The sequence below is a fragment of the Cygnus olor genome, chromosome 2 (assembly GCF_009769625.2).
Source record: "Cygnus olor isolate bCygOlo1 chromosome 2, bCygOlo1.pri.v2, whole genome shotgun sequence".
In the NCBI taxonomy this organism is placed as follows: domain Eukaryota; kingdom Metazoa; phylum Chordata; class Aves; order Anseriformes; family Anatidae; genus Cygnus; species Cygnus olor.
In genome coordinates, this window is record NC_049170.1 from 25699125 (window position 1) to 25724942 (window position 25818).

General features: G+C 40.5%; 1 protein-coding gene across 1 annotated transcript in view; it reads right to left on the bottom strand.

Annotated features, from left to right (window-relative positions):
• Positions 1–13420, bottom strand: part of CALCR (calcitonin receptor) — a 176747-nt gene extending 163327 nt beyond the window's left edge. Inside the window, exon 1 of the mRNA XM_040549591.1 lies at positions 13163–13420. The gene's annotated coding sequence lies outside the window, so the exon portion shown is untranslated. The remainder of the gene's footprint in view (positions 1–13162) is intronic.
• Between the last annotated feature and the right edge of the window lie 12398 nt (positions 13421–25818).

Consider the following 25818-nt stretch of genomic DNA (forward strand, 5'->3'; position numbering starts at 1 on the left):
GCTTTGCCTCTCCAAAATTATTATCTGCTTAAATGAAGCCTAAGGCTTTCACATTTCTACATTGTTTTTACTTCCCACATTTCTACATTGTTTTTACTTTCCCCCTTTGAATAGATGAAAGTTTTAACAAAAACTCTGTGTTCAATGATGTCAATAGATCTTTTAAACAAACAAAAAAAAAGTATTTTCCTGTCTTTGTAAATTACCAATACCCTTATTTCATACAGAGTCTCTTGGAATTACACTAATAAAACTACATGCTTGTAATAAAGTCAGACAACTAAAGATTCTTCAGATTATATAGATAACTGAAGTTAGAAACTGTATGGGGAACCTTAATTTAGCCTTCTTGGGGACAGTTACTGTCATTTTTAATTACTTGTCCTCACACTTCCTTTTCCATTGGAATCCTTCTTCATTGGGTTCCCCCTTCAAGTTTGTACAGAGATCCCATTGTTTCTATTTAGCAGATAGCCCTGCAAACTCTGCCAGTTCCAGTTCTTTTGGGGTGACTAAGTGCTTTCAGCCCTTTCCCCTTTTTTTGGATATGTTTGGATGCCTCCTTCGCAGACCAAAGTAATTCCCTGAGCCATAGAAAAAATTAGGCTGGAATGGACCTCTGGAGATAACCTAATAACCCCCCTATTCAAAGCAGGCCTAACTTGAAAGTTAGACCCAGTTATTCAGGGACATATCCAGGCTAGTTTCAAAACTCTGAAGGATGGAAATTCCACAGCCTCTCTGGGCAATCTGTTCCAGTGCTTAACTATTCTCATCCATCTGCTCACTGATGATTTGGATCTGACTGTGATTTAGAAATGTCCCCAGCAACACGTGATTAACACCATCAGTTTGAGTGCCATTTGCTCTGGTAAAAGAGTAAGATATTCTGCTATTTCGAGGCCTCTCTTCTTCGATGTATCTTGTGCAGATGATATGTCAGCAGGCGTTTTTGAAATACTGCCTTCTGGATGGTGTGTTGGAAGGCATTAATTAGCTGCCCTCCTTGTCCTATCTGACCTTCCACTACCAAATCGTGCATCTAGCATAATGAGTATGCTTGTTAGAGAAGGCTTGGAAGTGATGTCATCTAGCATGAGTGGGTTGTTTTGTTCCTGTATCGTTGCGTGATTGTTCTTGTGTTGATTTGTTCCTGATTCACTGCCTTAAAGATCTTTAATAAGTATGCATACATGGAATACCGTATCATTTTTCTTCTCTATTGTCATCATCAAGTACACCCTTTCCCATGTCTTCCTCATTTTTCTAATTAATGTCTTTATTACCAAGAGGCTCAAAGTAGAGATAACAGTTATCAGGTTGCAGCACGCACTTCTGGTGCTGCCTTGTAGGTAGATTTTGCAGCAAGCAGTTGACCTCCTCTGTCTTCAACCACATGGATACTTAGTATTAGGCAGGCCTGCCAGGGAACATTTTTTCCAGTTCACTTCCCTTAATGTTTTGGATGGGCGTTTGTTTATTTGTTTTTGTTTGTTTGTTTATTTTTAAATCAGATTTAACAAATAGCTAAGCTTCATATCAAAAAATTAATTCTGCAGGAGCATCTACTCTGGAGATACCTAGGTCCTTATTCATATACTTTTATCTACATAGAATATTCTTTTATCCTGATAGTTTTTTTTGTGCCATGGGTTCAACTTTTTTCTGTTGTCAGTCCCCAAAACTGTACCCCAATATTGATGGGAATTTGTATGACTATTCCTTTTGATTTTATTTAAAAGGTTGCATGTCTCACCATTATTAGCCTCCTTTCCTCCTTTTTTTTAAAAAACGAACAAACAAACAAACCAAACCAAAACAAAACAAAAAAAACAGGAGCATTGCCGATGACTGCTTTCCCCGGAGATATTTTTCAGCTACATGCATTGAAGGCTTTGCTCTCCTCAGTTTTCTTTGCATACATCTTCTTAAAAACCTGGTTTTCATTTTTCCTTGCACGACACTCCCATGTTTGCTGGCAATCTGCTGGGTTTGTGCCCCTATAGTATGTTTCTCTTCAAATGTGTTTGATGTTTCTCTGAGACTGCATATGAGTGATTGCATGTAGATGATAAAATGTGGGAGGTCAGCAATCACCATTACTGAGGTGCCCTCTCATCTGCTCTGGATCTCCTATGCTCTAGCCATTCTAGTGATATTATAGGACATTTGAGTGTCCTCCATTAACACACACATTTTCTTTTTTGCCTCATCCTATTAGAAGTTTCCAGCATCTCATTTTCCTCTGCAGAAACAGTCTTTTTAACAATCTGTTCCAGCTGGCTGATTCGCTTACATGAAAGGACTCAGTAGATCCTCAACTTTCCTACAATTTCTTCTCTGAATGCAGAACTCCTCTCTCTGAAACAGGATATTTCAAATCATTCCAACTGTCCATCCACACTTCTTCCATTTGCTTCAGTAAGTTTGCCCTTATAGACACTTATAAATGTTCTCAGCTGTCTGTACAAAAGAATATGAGAAACAAAGGACTTTTCTCCTCCTTTGACTGAAGTTCAGGAAAAAAAAAAATGTTCCACCAACTATGCCCATGCGTTAAAAGAAGCATTCTGGACATTCAGAAGATGTACACTTCTTGTCTTTCTTCGTAAAAGGAACATAAATTTTTCTCTGGATTCAGTCCATGAATTTGGTTTAAATTATTCCCAGAAAGACAGCAGGACTTAGCCAGTGAGTTTTGATCACATACTCAATGTGATAAACTAGAACTGCTCAAAATAGCCAGGTTTTCAGATAGCTCCCATGTCTGCACCCAACCCTCTAAAGCTGGGCATCAGAAACATACACAGAATAAATATAATCGTCTAAAACCAGTACATCAGTGTTTTAATTATGCATGGTGAAAATGTTTCATTACTAAAAACTAAAAAGCATCACTAAAAACTCTAAAGCCCACCGCAAAGATCTATATCAGCAGAGCTGAATTGCAGCAGTGGCAGGTTGACATCCTGTACATGTTGAAGTCCAGAAGGAAAATAAAACATCACCAGAAATCTTCACAGATATCTCCTGATAGCATAAGGCTGGTGAGACTCAGTAAGGTTGTGCACGACCAGGGCGTTGTGACGGGTATTGCCTCCCTCACCTTGATCTGTTCCATTATGAACTTTCTTTTCTTCCACTTCTGTCTTCTTCCAGACATTAGCTGCTCCTCTCAATTATTTCCATTCTCCATTCTTTTAGTACCATTTCCAAGCAGACCTTGTTCCTAACAAGGTTTCTGCCACTCCATGTGGCAGACTATATAGAAGGACTCTTTCTTTCCCTGGCCTTCAGTTTGTCCCATTCTAAATTATTTCACTTTCCTGGCTTCATGACTCTAGTATATTTAGTGGGGAGGGGAAGAGATGAGCAAGAAAGGGAGGCGGAGAGGGAATTCTGTCTCTTCCAGTACATCTTCTTCCTATTGTCCTGGTGTTCTGCCAGAACCTATCCTTAGTGGCCCCTAAATGCCACCTCCTGGGAATGTCAGTGTTTTTCACGTATCAGTTTGTCCCTCACCATCTAACTTCTTGTCAAAGAAGCTTGTCCTTCTCAACTGTTTCCTGTCCCAAACCACTCTGGCTCTCAGTACTAACACCCAATCCCTGTTTCAGCATCCTTCTACCACCTCTGAAATCATTCCCATTTTCCCCACACTCCTCAAACTTTCCTACATTCCACTTTCTGCTCATCTTCTGTGCTTTGATCTTGTTCTATCTGCCCTCAATTAGGCAGCATAGACTGCCTTAACACTGCCTCAAAAATCTGACTGGAGACCAAAGCTCTGTGAAGATCTGGGCTGCACAAGCGTGGGTGTTCTTAGACAAATGGCACAAGGATCAATCCTGACTCAGAAACCTTCTACCGGCAAGTCCATTTCTCACCACATGGCAGCACAAGAACTTCTCAGAGAAACAGAGCACCCAGAAGTTGCAGACAAAAGCAAAACAACACGTCCTGTGCTAGATGAGGTTTTCAGAGATTATGATAATTATCTGGCTAAAATTCTCCAAATAAATCCAACAGATTGGTGAAATTTCTTAGCCCAAAAGATGAAAGCTCAACAAAACACTAAGTAGATGAAACCAGAGGCTTCTGACAAAAAGTGTGAATCTGTACAAATTATTTTATACACTGCATATGGATAATTATATATGCATATGTGTATATGTACATATATAGATATGCATGACCACGTGCATATGGACTGCCCAGGTGGACTGTGCTTCTATAGGAAATGCAGTGCTGCCCAGAGTCAGCCTTTCTATAGTCACACAGTGCAAGGGGTGCACACTAGGTCAGAGGTATCTCCGAAGACAGCTGACTTTTCTTTTTTTGTAACTACACCCTGCAAATAGGGCTGTTTTCTCTCCCAGCATCTTCTCCAAGCTGTTGCATCTTTGTCCATCTAAACTATGCCCATCCCAGAGTGCAAGTTGCTTATTATATTGTGGTGCATTTGTTTCCTTCAATTTAAAATAGTACTTTGTTATAAATACCTATAGAGAGATCATTGAAATTCCCCTCATCCACAAAAATATTTTACAGTAAGAAGCAAAAATTTGCATTTCATAAAATTCATTAGTTTCCTTTTTCATTGAAAAAAAAAAGATCATTTTTAACAAAAAAAAAGTTCTGAATATATTTCATAAAATGCTACACTACAGTAATTTGCATAACTAACTGCCTTTAATGATTACACCCATCTGATTCCTCAATGTGGAATTACATATGAGAGCGATACCACAGTTCATCACTTTAGCAAGTCTCTTATCAATGATATTCTCTGATGTTGCATGTGGCATGGCTGTAACATATTTGATGACCTGCCTTATAATAAATAAGATAATGACCACATGTTGACAGTTATTTAAGTAGAGAAATGACAGGCGTTCATACTAACAAAACACAGTCCCAATATTTTGTGAGAGTATGAAGTTACCTTTAGTTAACAACTGGGGTTCTACAGGGTCCTTTCTGTACATAGTACATACATACCTCCTGCTGGCTTAACCATACTAATTTCTCACACTGCGCAGGCCATTACACCCTACTTCTTTTCTTCATAAAGGGGAAATAATGCTTTATATTTCACCATGGACAAGTTGTCATGGTTTTGGCTGGAACAGAGTTAATTTTCTGCATACAGGCTTGTATGATGCTGTGTTTGGGATGTAGGATGACAATGATGCTGCTAACACACGGATGTGTAGTTGTTGCTGGCAGTGCTCAACCAGAGCCAAGGACTCTCCTTGCATGGCTGACACCTGTCTGCTGGTGGGGAGGAGTGAACGGATTCCTTGCTTTGCTTTGCTTGGGCACACGGCTTCTGCTTTACCTGGTAAAAATTGTCAGTATCTCAACCCATCAGTTCTCACACTTTTACCTTCCTGATTCTCACCCCCATCACACCTGGGAAGAGCGAGCAAGTGGCCATGTGGTGCTGAGCTGCCTGCTTGGATAGGCCACAGCACTGGTCTAAAATGCAAAGATTTGTGTCAGTTCTATCGCTGTGCAGACAACTCAAACAGCTACAGCAATGACAAGCGGGCACATCTTGGGTTTTTAGTTTGGATATAGATCTCATAGTGAGTTATCACGGATGCTAGGTAAAAGAGAATACAGTTATGTGAGGCACAGCAAGGTGAAAGACAGTTATGCGGTGACAACCTACCGGTTTTTCAGTGACGAATTCTGATTACATTAGGCATTTCACTGGGTGAACACATTCCAATCAAAACACTGCAGATCTGACTGCCAAAAAAGTTAGCAAGAATTTAAATACTTATAAACCCAAATATACATGTTTTCTTTTCAGTGCCGAGGTGACTCCAGTCTTTAGGAAGCACATACCATCAAATACCATCAGATGATAGAAACAACAAATAAACTGCAGAATAGAAAACACGGGGGCTGCATTATCTGTGCGAACATATGGTAACAATGATTATTATTTATTACTTGATGCTGCTTCAACTCAAAATGTACTTGGCATCATTCAAACAGAGGAAAATATTGTATTGTAACACAAACAACTCAAGGGCTCAAACGAGTCAAGCCATTGAGGAGCCTGTAGTAAGGGAAGTGGCCCTCAGAACACCAAAGGAAGTCTACTTGCACCCATTTGTTCCCCATCACTGAGCCGTTCTCGAGACCAGGGCTTAGATTTCCTAAACTGCGAGCATCACAACTCAGCACAGCCAGGAGCACATGATCAGTTGTCTATGGGTTACTCTCAACAAATGTTCTTAAACAGCCCGATGCAAAGCACAGGACTAACTGGAGATGCTCTCAACTGGCGAGACTAAACTACCCTTTGAGTCAGCCTCACACTAATCCTGTTTCCCATTTTCCTTTGCTAGAAATACAATTCCTGGAAGAGTTGCCATATAAAATCTTAAGATTCAATAATTTACTCTGACGCTTGTATAAGCAACTAAACCAGTATCAATGATCTGTCATTATCAATACATTGCATATGTAAAATTAAGCACTGGAAAACAAATCTAATTTCCCCTGCTACTACGTAAGTAAACAGAAGACAATGCTTTCTATTATTTTAGTAGATACTTTGTAATGTAACTTTCCAGAAAGTCATCTCTACCACTAAATGCACAGGTGCATATACCATTCAAAGCATCACTTTCTTGAATGTTTTTCCTTTTCTGCAGAACACTTCCTGCTCTACATTTTCTGTTATCTAATTATATTTTTCACTATTTCACCTCTCTATTTTTTTTTCTGTCTAATCTACTTCGCTTCCTTCTTTCTGCATCCCATACCATCCAGTGTTCAGTGTTTAAATGCCTGCAGCACAGCTGAGGATAACAGCAGAGAACTTTCTCGTTCACTCATACCTTCATATTGTTTGGAGAGTCCAGATTTGAAGACAAAAGAAAATGAGGATTTCATTAGGAGCTGGACTGGTTAGTGTCAACAGGTGTTATTACCTGCAGAGATCCAGCTTTTAGGTGCATGAGGAAAGTCAGCCGTCATGGATACCTTTCTCACTACCAAAGTATAGAAAAAAAAAAGTTTCTCTAAGCAATTGGGCAAAGTAGTGAAGGTCTAAGCATCCTCTCCCCTGCCCTGAATATTTATGGTTGGACGAGATTGCATACATCGTGTTTAAGAGTCAGAAATATGCACGCTCGCAGGGTGTTTCGGGCCTTGTATATAGTTTGAAGAAGGACTGTCATGACAACCTGAAGAGCATCGAGCATCCTTTGTTCACCATGCTCCAGTGGATGAGAGATGACAGCCCTTAACACATAAAGCGCTGTAACTTTATGGGACATCATTTGTTCCTCCTCTGTGAGGAACTGCATTCAGTCATCCAAAGATGCCTACCATCTGCTTGCTGGCTGATATACAGCAAATTACCCCATCATGTTTCAATGATGAAAAGGGAGAGCGATGTATGAGAAGAGCCCAGGGATGAAGCAGTTACTCAGCCACACATAAAGAAGCCAACAGACACATGAATGAAGAAAAAGATCAAGAAAGCAAGCTGGTACAAGTCACACGGTGATAGCTCTGCACAAAAGAATATAGCTTATGTAGAACATCACCTATTTACTACTGCTTCATAAGAGAGGTAAAGTTAAATGGAAACATCACTTTTGGGGGTCACATTTCTTCTTCACAGATCACTTAAATCAAGACAGCTCACTTCGCTACGTGAAACTGCTGCGGTACACACATCCTGCAGGGAGGATCCTGATACAAACGATAGCAACAGAATACAACTGCAGAGTTATGGGCGATTTGTCTAAGCAGTTAACACCCGTTACCGATACCGGCTGGAGAGAAATCAAAACTACCAGAAATGGAGTCACCCATCTGCACACACCAGAGATGAAATGCTACAGTCACAGGAACTGTCTCATTCTGGAGCATGCCTGGGAGAAACAGAGGTGGCTAATTCACCCTACGAATTTATTCAGTCTTTGATTACCTTTCTCATTCTTCCATCAAGCCTTAAGCAGCGCCACAGATTACAGCAATTTTTGTTATGTGAGCACTGAAAACTAAGTAAATATTTCTCCATAAAAACACACGTACTGAAAATTCAGTTGACCTTTGAAGAATACTGTGCCAAATAGGGAGTCTCAATCCAGTCACTAATAAAAAAGTAGAATAGAAGTTCAGTTTCTTTTTCTTTTACAAGTAGATCTCAGCACAATCTTAACCGGGGAGCGCTGACACCTTTCTAATAGCAACGCTGCACTTTCAGAAGCACTTCAGATTATTTAAAAGAGAAGGCTTTTTTATTGTCAACTTAGTTGTGAGACGACACCTCTGAAGACAAGACACAATTCATCTTGTCTCGAGCAACCTCCAAATATGTCTGTGAACTCACTTGGCATTGCCTGCAGAAGTGTCCAATTTCTAGGACAAAACAACAGAATAAAAATCTGCTTTTCCAATTGCAGAGGGGTAGTTCAGCACTTAGTAGCAATCCAGGAAGAAAAAGGCATTTCAAACACACATTTTTAAATATCAGCAATTTTCTAACCCGTGCTTTTGTCCAAGCTAATAAAGACATCACAAACTAAAGTTAGCGTGTCAAAGCCACCAACAAGCATACGTTATATCTTTATACTCCTTTAAAGTACATGCTGCTAGAGCTACTATAAATAAAATATAGTTAAACAATGGATTCAAAAATGCTGCAAAATTTATCAAATGTATTATTCATCTAACTTTTAGTAACAGTAAGTAACATTCATCAAAAGCCTTGGACAGAGTGATACAGTTCCTTTATAAGTTGTTGAATATGACCAAGCAGAAAATTATTTGCTAAACAGTGTTACATGAAATTGTGACACTGAAATGTGACACGTGAAACTGAAATGCATGTATATTTCCCAAAAGACTACCAGAAGCATGGTATAAGCAGCCAATTCTGCCACATCTGTGCCGAGTCTTTTATCCAGCATAACTGAAATAAATGATGGAATAGCCAAGGTCCAAAAGCTTATTCTAAAGTAGATGCCATTCACTACTACCTTTACTGAATGACACAGGACTACTGTGATAAAACAGGTGCACTGCAATCATTTCAAGGTACAGTGGATAAGATGCATTTGCGTGAATTTTATTTTTCAGGTTTTTTTTTTTGTTGTTGTTGTTGTTTGTTTTTGTACTGCATGTAGAGGTATGAACACCAGTACTGCACCATCACTCCATCTCCTGGACCCAAGAGAGCTCCTCCCTGTAGATTCCTCAGGTCTGTGGTGCACAGCTTAAGCTGATCCTCCTCTCAGGAACCTGCCTTTCAGGACTACATCACTTCAGTCTGCAATTTGCTAAAAGCCATTGTTAGTTTGTCTCCCTAGAACATGATGCTAAGCCAGAAGACATTTGGGGAACCACAAAAAAATCCAAGGCTGCATTGCTCTCAGCTGTTTTATATCTACAGCGCTATTTCCTATCACCTATGTCAAATCACTCCACTTTTGCCTTGTGGCTGAATACCAAAACTTCTTGTTCTTCCTTGATTTAATGGTAAGTCTCTGTGTATATCCATACAAGTCAGCACAGGCAGACCAATGGAGCTCTCTACCAGAGGGGAATCAGTAACCCCAAGTCCTCCCCACCCCGGGGACCCATATCCTTAACTAAGAATCACCTCCAATGCAGGGAACCAACTGAACGGCTCATGGGCTCACCAGTGAGGCAGCAGCATGGCATCAGTTTGCTCAGCAGATCACCTGAAGTAAGACTTGTCCCTCATCCATGGATATTGCTGGAATTGGAAAGGTGTCCAGCTGAAACACGCCCATAAATACAGCCTTTGGCATAAGGCATGGATTTCCTAGGTGTAACTGCTGGATGAACACCAAGCTCAGTGCTGCTGATGAACTGAGATATGGCCAATCTCACTGCTATCGGCATATTGTATCAGCTAGTGCTACACGTCAGCAATCCGGCTTGTTTTTCCAGCTCATAAGTAAATCCAGCTCAAATTTTATCCAACACGGAGGACAGTTGCAAACATTGTCTTGTACACAGGCTCTCCATTCCTTCCACCTGCCAAATCCCACCATCAAAAGGCATTCCTGTAGCCATAACTGTTAAAAAACATCAACAAAAAGCTTCAGCACAAAACACGTGCTATTGACCTTCAAGCATTTTTTTTTTTAATTAACAGTGCTATTTAGCCATGTGGTCTTTCACAGCTGCTTCACCTGCTTCAGAAGAATGAGAACTACCCCTTAAGGAGATTTACATCAAGGCTTTCTCTGCACCAGAAATACTCCTTACAGCACCCGTATTGCAGCAAGCGTTTCCCATACAAAACTCCACATCTACAGCATGGCACCATGCCGAGATCCCACCTGAAGCAGCACAATGACACAGCCACATCAGCCACCCAGTGCTTTGCCACCAGTGCTTTGCCTCTCGAGACTGGGCTGTTGGGGCACGAGTCACGCCTGGGATGGTGCTTGCATACAGAGGCTACCAGCAGCCAGACCCACTCCTTCCTAAGTCGGGAAGTGACTAAAAGTAAAGTCAAATGGAAAGTGGGTGTATGACCAAAAAACAGCACAGAACAAACAATATGTAATTATGTGCTGTTCTTTGGCAGGCTATTGCTAGTAAACATTGAGGTTAATACTGAAGTAAACAAGATCAGAGGGAAATAACATAGGACCTTAAGGCACTGGTCATCCACTTTTGGGTACCTTTATGTAAGGATCAATTAACGCTCAATCCTGTTAAAAAGAGCTCAGTGTACCCTTGTTAAGTACCAAGCACTCATGCTCAGACATAGGTCATCCGCTGGCCTACTGCATGGCCTTCGGCAAGATGCCTTGGTCTCTACTGTTTACTGTGCAAATTTTTCAAGGGAGTGAATTTTACTCTGTACTTGTAGTTCTGGGCAGCGACCTGCCTAGATGCCACTCTGACACAAGCAGTGGGAATTGAAAGTACTCGGCACATAACAGGATCACCCCAGAAGGCCCATGTGTCACCTATGCTAGCATTAACACAAGCTTCAACATTGACTTCAGTGGCAATAGCTAGGACCTGAACACCAATTATCAGAAATAAGACAAAAATGAGCTTACCAGCTTACTAACATATAGAACTGGTGGGTATTTGCAGAACTGAGACTCATGGTACTTGCTATAACAACCTTCAGGCAAGCGTAGCTCAATTAGTTACTCATTTTTTCCAAAAACTGTATCTGTATGCATCATTTTTAAAATAACTATAGAACAGCCCTTCTTCTGTATAGACTTTTCAGGAACTCTAAGCTATTGTATGCTTTTTCTTCTTCCATTTTTGCTTATACAAGATTAATGGAAATTATTGGTAGTTATTTTGGTCGTGCCAGTGTTATATGACAGGACTTGCATATAAACAAGTGCCCGTTTAACTTCTTACAGGATTATGCAGTAATATTTCAACAAGGTTTTTAGAAAAGATGCTTCTGTTTCTTCATCTCCCCTTCAAGCTTATGAGCTGTAGAGAACAAAACCTTAACATATAACTTTATTGTTTGATGTTTCTGTAGTAAGTCAATTATTTAGCAGTTTATTTGTGAATGTCTTTGCCATAAGCAACATATACTCCATGAATACCTCTGTTGAAATGCGGTATATATGCAAACTGCAATCTAACTTGCATATGATCCTTTCTGATGAAACTGTTCATGAAAATCTGACTATAAGACAAGTGTGAACTGACTGTTCCTCTTGAAAACACAAAACAGTTTATTATATTTTTTTATATGTTTTACTATATTATTATATATATTATTTTTAAAATTATTAAGACCTGTGTGGCTATCACTCAGGATTTTAAAGCACTGCTACAGAGAGCTAGAAATACTATTGCTATCCAAATTTAAACACTGCCACTTGAATTTCTAACCAAAGTTGGCTGGTGCTCACTATAAATGAAAATCAAGACCTATGGTGAAACCCACTCTTTTTAACTGGGATTTTGCCATTGGTCTTAACAGGGCCACAGTTTACTCAAGATTTACAAAGTTAGCACACTTTAACACTTTCAGGTAGGTACTGAAACACGTTTTAGCACTTCCAGAATAATTTTGTGTCAGCCACTGTATGACAACTACAGTAAGCACCACAGAGGTAACTTAGCAAAGGTTACTGACCTGTAAAGTCTGTCAAATGTCTGATTTTTTTTCAAAGAAAATACTAGCATTAATTTGCCTAGTTCACAGTTATGCTTAGGATTCTGAGCAGCGACTTTGAATCCCACTTTGGCCTGACACCACCTGCAGTTTGGGTTGCTGGTAACAAAGGATGTCACCCTGGGCAGCCCTGGGGCGGCCAGACAGGAGGATTCTGCACCTGAACACCATCCTACCGGCACCCAGGGGGAGAGAAGCAGGAGGAAGAGCTTTACTTGATTCAGTGCCTACGGAATGACAACACGCGTATTAATGCGATGACTTCCTCAATTCATTCTAAAGTCCTTTAGTCAGACTACATAACTGTTACAGCGGGGAAGCACACTGTCCTGTGAGGAATACTGTATTACTGCTAAGTTCAGTGGCAGCCAATGTACATAGAAGCGTGGCAGGAAGGCATCTGATAGATACTGACAACGCTGCCTTTAAGAGATCTGAGGATACACATCTATTTGCTCTTTTTATGAATGATTTTTTCTTCCGTTCATCATTTCAGCTACCAATAACATTCCGCAACTAGAATAAACCAGAAGTTTTTCGCTTTCCTTTACAAATCGTCGACCACCTTCACCTCGTCAAAAAGCCCGCAAGAATGAAATCAATACAAGCAATTTACAGACAAACCTGGCAGGCGTTTATATTGTCCTTGGACACGAACTAATAGCCTCATCCATCAATCTACCGCCACCAGCGGCAGCCCTCAGCCCGACGAACGCCGCTGGCACACCGCTAGCGCCCAGTGACAGCGACAGCCCCGGCGGCAGACCGGGGGCAGACCGCTCCGCAGCCCCCAGCCCCAGCAGCGCCGCTCCCTGCCGGCAACCACCGCTCCGACCTCCTCCAACACCCCGTCTTTTTTTTTTTTAATTATTATTTTATTCCTTTTATTTTTCCCTTCTCCCAGACGCACGCCGCCCGGGCTCGGCTCCCCATCCCCTCTCCCGCCCCGCTGCCGATCTTCCCCGCGGCGAAGTTGCCGGGACTTACGGTGGCAGCGCTCCCGTCACCTCGGTCCTTCTCCTCCGGTCACCTCGGTCCCTTCTCCGGTCACCTCGGTCCCTCACTCCTCGGAGGGGCGCATGGCGTCGTCCGGCTCCCCGACACCCCGCAGCGCTTCAGCCGCCGCCCGGGAGGCGCTGCCCAGGGCCGAGCCCCTCCGGAGGGGCCGTCCCTCGGCAAGCATCTGCCTCCTCTCGCCCGCGCCGTGCCCACACCCCCTCGCACCGCTCCCACCCCTTCCCCGGGGCTCGGCGGCGGAGCGGAGCGGGGCGGCCGGAGAGCGCCCGGTGGCGGCGGAGGCAGCGCCTCCCCCGCGCCGCCTCCCCCCGGCGGGGGCGCTGAGGCGAGGCCGGGGCAGAGGCGGAGGGGGGCATGAGATGGCGGGCAGGCGAGGCCGGGCCCCGCGGGGGAGGTGGGGGCGGCCCGGAGCCCTGCGGCTTCCCCCCCGCCCCCCCAAGCGTTGTGTGCCCGCCCTGAGGGAGCCCCGCGCCCCTCAGGCTGAGGGCTGGGGTCTGAGGGGGGGGGTGTCTGCCTCTCGTCCCCTGAGCCGGGGGGACGCGGCATTCACCGGCCGGCAAAGTCATCTAAATGCCCGTTTCGGTTCCAAAAGTTATGTAAGCCTTTTAAACCAAAGGAGAGGTCGGGGAAAAGACCCTTGCCCGGCCGCCCGCAGCCTCCCCACGCTGCTCTAGAGGAAAGCGAGCCAAAAATATAAAACCACCAAACCCACCCCAGCATCGTGTGAGGGCAGGGCAGGAGTCCCCCGCTGTACCCGCCCCGAGCTCCCCGGTGCTTAAACATCCCGGAGCCACGGTGATGGGGGGCGAGGATGGCTGTGGGGTCACCGCCGAGCCCCGGCAGCAGGTAGCAGGGCGTCCTCCCGGCAGGTGGAGTCAGGAGGCAAACCGAACCGGCTGAGAAGGTGCCACCGCCCGGCTGGAAGGCTTTCCCGAAGGAAAGGGACTTTGATATCGGCCCTTAAGTCGTCGCCTAGCTTTCTGCTGCATGGAAAGTTAGCTCCGATTGAAGTGCTCTCAGCAGCTCTTTTAAGGGGTAGCTCTGGATGCTGCCATCAAGGAAATCTGTCCTCCTCGGGGTATGTTCCCGGGTGAGGGACAGGGAAAACTAATAAAAGATGGGATGCTCAAGGAATACTGATCTAAATCGTCATCCGTTTCAGGTTTAAACTTTCACCAGGGGTTTCACCCTTTCCCTTGTGAAGACAGCAAGGAGAGTCAGTGAGAGCTGCTTTTATGAGCTCTCATAATGCCATGATTACTTCGCTGTTCACAGCTTTCTCTGGCAGGATCAATGAAGCTAGGGGAGATTTTCATTAGCTCCATCAGGTCTAGATCCCCAAAACAGCACCACTGTGGGCCAGCAGCGGCCATGTCCCTCTCACACCCCAGGTGCCCTTAGGTGAGCTCAGACGGGTCGGTTCCAGTGCAGGAGGTGGAAGAAGAGCTGAGAAGCAAAACCATCAGCCAGCGGAGGAGAATCCTTCTTCCTTTCACTAACAACAAATTCAATGAGGAAAAGTAGCTTTTATATATGTATATATGATAGCTTGGAATATTTTCTCTTCCCGAGTTTTTAGAGGAGGCTGAGAGGGTGGGTCACCAATTAGGTGCAGATTGCTTTAAAAGATACGGAAAGCAGCTGAACATGAAGGCAGGTGATGGGCTCTTTTCCAGCGGTTTCTGCCATAGTCCCTCTGTTTCAGTTTTTTATGTGTTGTCTGGCTAATAGCGTTTGTTCTATGATTGGAAACGTCACATTCTCAGCGACTGTTTTTATACTTATTTCAAAACAGATTTTATGTTGCTCTGTTTTCTTACTGAGCAGTGTTCATCTGCTGAAGTATAAATCTGTCATCCCATAATCTGGAAATAGTTTCTCTAAGGTGTTGGTTTTTTTTTTGTTTTGTTTTAGGGTTGGGGTTTTTTTTAGACAAACTCCCATTTTGTTAACCATTACCTTGCACACAGAAGCAACACTTCTTGTTCTGCTCTAAGCAATTCCATTGTGCCCATGGGACTGCAGGCATGAATAGTTACTATTTGGCATGCATGTGCAGTGCTGATCAGGCCCATAAATAACCACTGGAAAATTACTATTAATGGTGCCTTGATGGTTTTATTTCTGTTTGTGCTCAGGAGTCATTACAACACTGGCTTTGGTATAAAAGAGGTGCCTGAGCTACTGTTTGATGTTGTAAGGTGATGGAGTTTCTTCATACAGGAACAGTTAAGAAAGTCAAAACTTGGTTCTAAGACTTCGGTAATTTCATTCTGTTATCAAAAAAATATATATTTTTCCATGTAGTCTGGGAGGTTGTACATTTCTATATTTCAGCTCAGAGAAGGTGAATATTGTTACATCTGTTTGCAGCACCTTTTTTTTTTTTTTAATATATTTTGTCTACAGTTAATTGTACTACAAGTAAGGATGCCACTTGTGAAACATACACCGTCCTAATTTTGTTTCTCAGGTGCAGAATTTGAAATGAAAATCCAAGTTCCCAGCTGGATTTATAAGCTTTCCACAAGTTGTACAGAGACATTCCCACAAGCTTTTGTGGCTGCCTGCATTGCAAACTATTTGGAGATGAACATTTTCCCCTCACGGTTTGTGTATCTTTCCTAAGTGGCATGGCACACCCCATAGGGACTGCCTGGAGCACAGTGTCTTCACACCTGGTTTGTTTGAAGCATAGGAAAAGTGAGCACTGAGCTGTCTCTAGATGACCATGTAGGCATGCTGTACCCTTTGATAAGTAGATAATAAACAATGCATTTCAGTAAGCACTACACACTTAATTTGGATGACAAAATGGAAGGAGTGAAAGACTACATTTAAACAAAAGCGGTAGTAAATTTGGCCTAATCTAGTTTGGGAAGAAGAGAATAGGAATTTGTCATTAGCTTCAGCACAAGTTAGATCAGCCCATTAAGCCTTCTTGAGAATATTAAGTCTTCTGCATATGACCGTGTAATTACGACTCTGCACTCCTAGAAATGACTTGATTGAAAACTCTGAGAATAGTTACAGCACTATCAGCAGCAATGCAGGCTTCCTAACCCTGCCTGCCTATAAATGTCAGCTCTGCGAGCATGAAATTCATGGAGTCGGTATAGCTGCCATTCAGGCTGTGCAACCCCGACCAGATACTTTCTAATTTTCAGAAAAAAAAAAAAAAAGAAAAAAAGAAAAAAAAAAAGAGGTCAATCCGGAAATAGGGATTTGAAGAACGACAAATAAACAGCTTTCTGGAGCTACTGCCAGTTGAAGAGGTCTGCTCCAAACGTGAAAGGTGATACCAAGAGAAGTATAGAAATGCTCAAGTGGCTGGAAGGCATAGGAATGACTTAGACTAGGATTATTAGGGGAACATTATTAGGGGTGCTGTGCCATAAAAGGCAAATGTAAGTTAGGAAAGTTGTTACAGGAAGGTATGTATGTACAGTTGGTGAATGTGGGTGTGTAAAACCAGAGAAGCAGAACAGAGATATTCCAGCTGACGCACAAGGTGCAAGTTATTCAGGAATCAGGCTCAGATGCACTGCACCACTTTGAGTCTGAGTTCTACGGGGTGAGCATGGCATGAAATGTACTGCCACATAACGCAAGACATCTTAAAAATACATTTCCCCCTATTTTCCTTCTCTCAGCAAATATAGACAATACTAATCATCACTAATCTGCATTTGAAATTCTGCAGTAGGTGAAGCAACTTCCCACAGGACAAAATACTTATAGTGCCTGACACTGTCATTTTGACCCAAGTATATTCTCATGAAACATAAGAACCACCGTCCTTGTGTAAGCATTAATTCTGATTATGCTACAGTATAGACACTTATTTCTAGTCTCTTTGAAACCTCCTCCAATGTGAAGCTCTAATTCTCCCAAATAAATTAATAATTATGGAGAAAGAAGGCTTCAGGAATGCAGGAATTGCTTTATTTATTTATTTATTGGATATGTGATTGAGTTGATTCATGTTAAAAAGACCAGAAGAGATGTGTGAAATGAACAAGAACACATCTGGACAATTCCTACAATGGTATGGACACAAAGAATGATTTTTAGAAATATTCTGAGAGAAGAAATGGTGTGATTGGGAAACAACTTGGTGAAGTGTCAGGAGGACACCTTATCTGGGTCACAAACAACTCAGTGATGGGAATTTTCTGTGAGTTTTATTGCTAATCCCAGAAGCCATCAAGTCATCCAGGAAGTGTTATTGTTTTGTTTGTTTGTTTGAAGACAGCCCTTTTTAAAATTAGTGGATTAAGTTTAACTTTGTTAGCTTTCTTTTTAAAAATCTGAAAAGCAAGACGTACATGTTTATTCAACATCAAACATCTCAAATTTTCTTCTATCACAACAAGTTTATTTCAATTAGTTTCTTAACATACAATAGAACATGGGTAATTGTACTCACCTTGCTTAAATTTCTAGTTTTAATATTTGTTACTTAATTTATCCAAGTATTGATTATTCAGTTCATATCTCAGGACATTCTTAGAGGATCTCCAAAATATTTTGGAATAAGGAAAAAAAGAGCCATGTGCCTCTAACAGAGAAAGATATTATTATTATTATTATTATTGTAAAATTTCTTCAATCAATAATTAGGAAACAGAATTAAAAAAAAAGAAGAGGGGAATGAAAAATGCAGGAACATTAGTTGTATTCACATTTCAACATGGAAAAAAATGAGTAGACTTCCTAATGTAGAAATTTCAGTTACGATTATTTATACTGTATTCAGTTTTCTATATAGAGGAGACTTTTAATTTAAGAGATAGCCGTATGTGCTTTCATTAGCAGAGTACTTAGTAATTATAAATGTTGGTGGCCGCAACACAGTGTGCTTTGCTTGCTCTGTACAGGGGAAGGAAAGGGAAAGCAAACAGGATGATGAAAATCTAGGCAATGGGAAGGTTTCCAAAGCCTTAGCGTCCGATTTCCTTGGACTCAGCAGGTGTTCTCCAGCTTCGCTCAGAAGCTGCTGCTCTGGGCCTCCCTAAGCCAGTGACTAGGTGTACATGAACCTGGGGAGAATCTCAGCCAGGCATCAAAAAGAAGAGCTTTTCAGGAGAATAAAGTGCACCAACAGCTGCTAGAAATGTCTTCCCTAGTGTATGTACAGTAAGTATACAAACCTTCTCTGGAAACTATTTCAAGAGCCCTGCCATATTTCTGCAAAGCACTGGCAAGCATATTTCATAAATCAAGCATATTTGCAAGGTCCCATCAACATAACCTTTACATTAGTTGACTCACTAATGTGTTTTTAATATGAGAAACCTCATTATTTGGAGTTGCAGAGAATGTCAGGATCTATCTATTAATACTCAAGACTCATCTATGTACTTTTATACAGAAAAAAAAAAAACATATCTTTGTAGGAATATGTATCATTTAGGCTTTATTTACTTATGTTTTAAGTAAAAGTAAAGCAGTGCTTAAGCTCATATTGGTACTATGAATACAGGTGAATTTTACCTCAAGTCTTTATTTTGCTGCCTGCTGTTATTAATAGACAGAAATTTTTATTATGTCTGTTAAGCCTGACCAGCATGGTATTTTAAAAAATCACATCACCTGGAAAATATAACTGTAATGGGCACATACCTGACTAAACCCAAGCTCTTGACAGTAAGTGTAGTCTTAATCATTCGCATTATCGTCATTAGTTTGTCACTCAGTTTGACATGTCTAAAGTGAAGTCCTGCCCCTCCAGACAACCGCATCTCCTCGTGTGCTCCAAGAAAGTTCTCTTGCAGCAGTGGGAGGAGTGGCTGACATAGGGTTACTCATATACAGAGACAGTTGCAAGATGGAGGCATTAACCATAGTCCTTAGGGGGAAATGCTACTGTCTTTGATCAATAAAAATACCCAAAGTTTTAGGGCTATATTTGCATGTATATACATAAGGTGCCTTATGTATATATAAGGTGCCTTACACATGGTTTCTTCTAATATTGTATAGTACAGGAAGATGTTTCACCTACCTTTATGGTTTATTATTCAATGTCAAAGACACATTACAAAAGAAATCTGGATTTTTTCTTAACTTCAGACAGCAGTTTTAATTATTTTATGTTTCAGTCACTTACAGATGCTATTGATCATATCACTGAAATAGTTGTGTTTTTTTTAGTTTTTTTTTTTTTTTAGTTTTTTGTTTGTTTGTTTGTTTCCAGAACTTTTAAATGAAGATGAAATTGGTATAATTCATTTCAAATTGGTAACTTGTTTCTCTGGCTGTACATTTTAATGTGAGAAGTAGGAACAAATTTACATCACTTACAGATAGCTTTACAATTCAGGGCTGTTTGAGCATAGGTGTAAATTACATAGGAGCTGACTGCACCATACATAGGTGGACAGTTTACATCTTCTGGGCTACTCAGTTTGTGAACTTAGCTCTAATCAACAGACTGACCAGATGCAGCCATTTCTAAAGCATTGGTTCTAGATTTGGTTTGCACTTCTTTTTACAATGGAAATCCAAATAATTTCCATGCTTCTGCTCTTTATTTCTATTCCAAAAACATATTTATACAATAATGAGAGACAGTGCAGCTGAGCTGAAGAGCCAAATGTTCAGATGGTTAAGAGCAGATACCTCTGTATTGCCTCATAGACTTTGCTTTTTCTTGACTCTTCCATCTGCAAGTAAAGTGTGAAATAAGGATTAAATTTCTGCCTTTCATCCAATATCAGAGTTATAACCAATGTTAATCTTGAGAGTTTGATTAGCATGAGAAGACCAGTAATTACATTTATATTTAACCTTGCTGTAAGGAATGTGGAGCCTAACTCTGAGCAGATCTGTAAATACAAAGCACATAAAGGCAGTAAATGAGAGTATTTGCATCTCAACTGACTTAAATTTAGGTTCTGATGACCAGGCAAATAAGGGATTGCACATGTTGTGGACTAATGCTAGCCTGAAAAAAGGAAGTGATAGGAAAGCACTAGAAACAAGGTGTGTGCTTATCATGTTGGTTCACATAACTTACACTTTCACCTTCTCATCTTCAGTGCTATTCTCTTCTCATCTCTCTTCATACATAGACACAAGCACCTAGTACACACTTATTCCAGCTATGTTATTGATGCACCATCTTTGGCACTGGCTTTCCAGTAAGAGTTGTCCATTTAAACCTCACCAGACAAACTGTTAACAGAAACTACACATGGCCACTGAGGGCCAGATGCTCAGAGTGAGCCACAAATTACAGAACCCAAGTTTTGAGGAAAATGGCTGAGCATAAAATTCTTGCTCACCTTCATCTGAACCTAATGATTCACTTTGTATGGCAGTCCTAGCTGTGCCTCTGAGGTCTGCATTAATTGCATCTCCCTTTCTCCTGATACATAAGTGAAGTCATATACAGAGCTCCTACATCAGCACCGTAATTCTGAAAAAGCACTGTAAAATTGGTCCTTCTTCAGCCAGTTAGGCGGAGAGATGTACAGATGTACATACAGAGGTGTCTGGCTCTAGACATTAAAATGCAACAAGGTCTCCCAAAGGAAAACTTATTTTCTTTGGCACTTTTTCTATTCCCATTCTCGATATATTCTATGGCTTTAAACACTGTCCTCTCCTTAGTTCCTCTTATCATCCTAAAGTCCTTGCAGTTAGTCATGTCTAAGATAATCCTTTATATCATGATTTTGAACACATTGTTATTCCAAAAGGAAAAAAAAAGTGTTGGAGAGGGCAGAGATGCAGGAAGTTGGAAAGGGAGGAGATGCAGGAGTTGTCACCCTTGTAGGTCCAAAACAATCATTTTAGCTATTGCTGTATACTAAGAAGCAAGAGTATTGGAAGTTTTCATTCAGAGGTTTGCCAATGCATTTCAATCTTGGCCTGCAATATCTTCTCTGTTTGAGTTCTGGACCTTGGCTCTAGAAGAAATTGGCAAAATGATTCTTTTTTTTTTTTCTTTTTTTTTTTTTTCTCAGAGACCAGTAAGTGAAAAAAATGAATTTTTTACATAAATTACAGATGTCTCAGCCAATAAATTGCAATTGGAAAATAAATCTTCTGCCATAACTTCCTGTGGGATGTGTTTTTAATACACTTTAAAAACTGAAATCTGTTTTAAACTGTTACTTTTTTGCAGCCATGTACTAAAAATAAAAATATGGCCTCGTTTTCAGTACTGTTATGTTCTGAGTTGTGCTTCACCTCATAGGGGTCTAGCAAGGTTCATTTTTTCAAATTCATCATAGCTTGATTTCCATCACTTAACTTGCAGTTTTATAAAGGAGTGTGAAAATCATTGAAATTCGGATAGCAAGTGTACCAGGGGCTCTCACCTCTCTCTGCACCACTCAGGCACACACATGTAGACCACTGCATCTTTGTTCTTTGGAGTAATATTATCGATCCATAATTTGCTATTTGTCATTCAGCTAAATCTTACCAGCTGAACTGTGAACACAAAATAAATGTGATCAGTGATGGCAGCATATTCAAGGAAGGCTGCAAATCACATGAGAAAATGTGTGAGAGAGGTGCCTAAAATTTCTGGTCCTAGTTTGAGGATAGAGTACAAAATCAATAGTTACAGTTTTCATACACTCTTTCTAAAGAGGGTGAATTCCAAGGACAGCATTTGGGATGAGATAGGACCTGTTTGAAAGTGTATCAATCCAATACAAACCCTGATCCTTTGTGCAGGTTAACATCATCTATCTGAATGTAACCTCACTTAATTTGATTTGCTTCTATCTGACCACAGTCTCAGAGATTATTTTCCCAGTAATTTACTCCTCCAGCTTTCAGCATTGGGTGATCATTAACAAATCTTGTTGAGGCATGGAATTGGGCTAACTGCATGTATCTACAGGATCTGGTCTTCAGAAGCTGAGTTGGAAACTGGTGAACAGAAACTTTTAATAGCCAAATAAAGTGTTTAGCACTAATATTATTTCCATATTTATTAAACTATAATGAAAACTGAAGCATCTGTGATCTTCATTCTTTCCAACAGTGTTGCTATTTACAGAGTTCTGCAAGAGTATCAGATGGTGTGTGGTATGAAATGTGTTTCAGATGACCCAATTCTTGTTAAAGATCTAGCAAATGAATGCAAAGGTGCTTCTAATCCTTTCCAAGGAAAGTCAGACAGAATATAATTCCCCTCTTCCCAAAATAACTTTAGTCACACATCAGCAGTACCTTGTATATAATTTAGTAACAGTATGTGCATGGCTTTCAGTGGGCTGAACTTTCTGTTTTAAGTTCTTTCTACTTTACAGTAAAGTAAGTCATTCCTGAGATATACTTCCAGCTTCTCACTGATTAAAGGAAGCTTTTTCCTGTAAGGTGATGGACTCTACTCTTTTAGCTGTTTTTGCCTCGGGTTTTGATCTCCTTGGAGGGTGAGATTTAGAATGAGGAAATGGTTAGGAGAGACAACTACAGGAGAAGGGGCTACACAATTTGTTCAATTTACCTTTTGTTTTTCAGTAGTTATTATGAAACTGTTAGAGATCTTTGTGCCCAGAGGAATGCCATTGTATCAAGATGAATTTTCATACCACAAGAATGTGTTTAGTTCAAATGATATAAGACACAAATATTGGAGGTTTGTGTAGTGCGACCACATCCATGTTCTGTTGGGAAGGATTTTGTTTTTTTACTGTGTTCACAACATTCAGGGCAGGAGATTATCTTTTGATTCACCAGCCATTGTAAAGAGGGTGAAAGTGCCCCAGCAGGATATAGCCATCAGTCTAATGGAGCAAAATGAAAAATGTCCAGCTGGGATGACTTAGTGGAAGATGACAGTGAAATCTTTGTGGATCAGTGCTAGATAACCTCTGAAAAACACAACACTTATTTAGTTGCCTAAAAGTACATTTGGGTGCCTTACAGAGAATAGGACAAGAGCATAACTTCTGCAGTCCCTTCACTTCTGTATACAGAAAAGAACTGAGAAATACAGAACTGCAGAGCAGAAATTTGCTATACTTCTGAGTACTGATTTTTCTATCTCTAGCAATGAGGTGGCAAATGAAATTGGTTGAAGATTTTGATTCGAAACTGGCCATATCTTACCAACTTGTTGGTAATGCTTCAAACTAATTGTGTACGTGTGCTTTATTAGGTATAGTGTTACCGAAAGAAGAATCCTAGCAAACCAACACTGAAGTTGCCAAATTCACAGTTTGTGAGGAATACAAAGGGTAGATGCAGAAACGGACAAAATAATATGTTGAGAAGGAAGACTGGGGAGAGGAGAAATCGTGTTCCCTTCACCTTCTCCCATACTCCAGGTTGATGGAATTTAGTCATTTTGTAGTTATTGTTCCCTAGTAGAAAATCCACTAGGACTTGTTTTCTTTCTGAGTTTTTGGAACATGTCATATATTTCAGGTTTAGCTGTCGGGGGGGAGGGGGTCTGGGCCAACAATACAAATACTGTTCCCAGTGCCTCAGCCAGACACCTTTGACATTATTCAAACATTTCCGTTATATTATTTCCATGACAATATTTCTTTAGAAGTGTATCTTTCAAAATGAATGAGCATTTTTGAGACTTGATATAGAAGTAATGCAGGATTAAAATTCATTTTGTTGAATCAAATGATACTTCTTTTTGTCTTAAAATAATAGGACCGCAGTTCGCGTCAGTGACAGCCCTTGTAAGTTACCACCAGAACTCAAAGTAAGGTCATACAGAGAGTCTCCTCTCCCAATTCTCCTGAAGCCCGTGCCCAGTCTAATACTGACTTCAAAACATGGGAACAAAACCAATTCATCAGTCAACATTTTGTTGCTTCCTAACTTTGGGATGGAATCAAAACACTTTTTCTCATTATTTCTAAGAGATTTGATGATGTGTGATGATGCCGGGAACTCAGCTGTTTGGGCTTGTCATGCAGGGAAGTTCATCTGAAGTAGCTGTTGTGCTGAATATTCACTTCTTACTGTAGACACAATGATTTCCTCTGAGACTCATTTAGACCATGTAAAAAGCAAGATTGTTCTCTCTGTTTCCAAAGACCTGTAATTCACCTGGCACAAAGGCATTCTCTGCACACGATAAAACTGTCACTAAGACACCAGCTTGGAGGAGTGACTGCATGGTAATTTTTTGCCTTAGCCTCCTTTCTGCTAGTGTCTTTTTGTAGGTGTTGGCTTCAGTGACAGGGCACTTCATACATGTTCAGTGCTTGTGTGCAAATTACCACCAGCTACGCTGGTATAAAAACTGTGTAAGTCAGAACTGCTTCAGAATTAAGAAAATATTTGGTGTTGGCTTTTGCTTGTTTTTGTGCAGTTTCCTTCTTCCTTTCTTCCTTTCTTTTTTTTTTTTTCTTTTTTCTTTTTTCTTTTTTCTTTTTTCTTTTTTTCTTTTTTCTTTTTCCTTTATTTTATTTTATTTTATTTTATTTTATTTTAATGGTAGGAAATTCTCTAGCTATGTATTGTTATTCTTTGCTTCTTTCTAGCATTTTTCCCTTCTGTTCAGTCTCACTTTCTTCCTCCCTTTCTGTGCTTTGATGTCAGATGTTATACTTTTGAATTCCCTCCTGAGCAGAAGGGTTAAATTCTGAACAATATTCCCCTCATTTTTAGCATGTTCTTCCTGCAGGCCAAGCTACCTGATCGATTTTTAAAAGCCAGTTTGTCCAGTTGCTTATTGGAGTAGTTCTCTCACAAGTAAGAGTGCAGTTTTGTTTTTTATATTAATGGCATCTAAAAAGTTTTAGATGCCATTTAAAAAGTTTTTATACATAGAGCTCACTCTGTATTCAGGCCATGTTTTCAGATCCCGACTCCTTTGCTATTCCTTAATTATTTGTGTTAAAACTTTCCTTGCTAGATGAATAACTATTCAGCTGTGCCTTAGGTTGAGTTTTGTGGGGATTTATGGCAAAGTTTTATTTGAAACTTTGAAGCTGGGAAGATCATTTTGATGTGGTAGTGTTTAGCTCTCGTGACTGTTTCACTCTTTGCTGTCTTTCAGATTTGGAGACAGGAGTTGAAAGTTAGTAAGTACTCCGCACAGATGTCAGAGAGATACTTGTCCTTCTGAAAAAAAAAGAGTCAAATTCAAATAAATTGTAAACCTCCATGGAGGGTTGGAAGGAATCTCCCTTCTCCTGCTACAGTGAGAATTTCAAAAATTTAACAATAAATTCATTAAAGATATAATCTCAAGCAAGTTTATTCTACCTTTTTTCACTGCCTAGATGCTAACCAAACTGAACATACATGTAACCTTTCTCTGCTGTCCGTTTTTGTACCACTTCCTCACCCTTTATCTTCTAATACTGAAGGCCAGAATGATGCTGAAATTGAGATCAGAGAGTCTGCCTCCCATGTTGCTTAGTTATTTTCTTACCCAGCAGTTCTGTAAAGCTCCAGATAATGTTGTTTCTGACTTAGTGTCTTGATTTAAAAAAAAAAAAAAAAAAAAAAAGAGGATGGCTTTCACCCACATCTGAGACTCGCCATGTTTTCTAGGTCACAAGACTTGAGCAGAACAAGTAGGAAAAATTTTCTCTTCAAGTAGCGCGAATATTAATGTGCTGGGTGAGGCAGATTAAACAGGACATAAGATGTCAAGCATTAATAATGCAAAATGGAGTCAAATATTA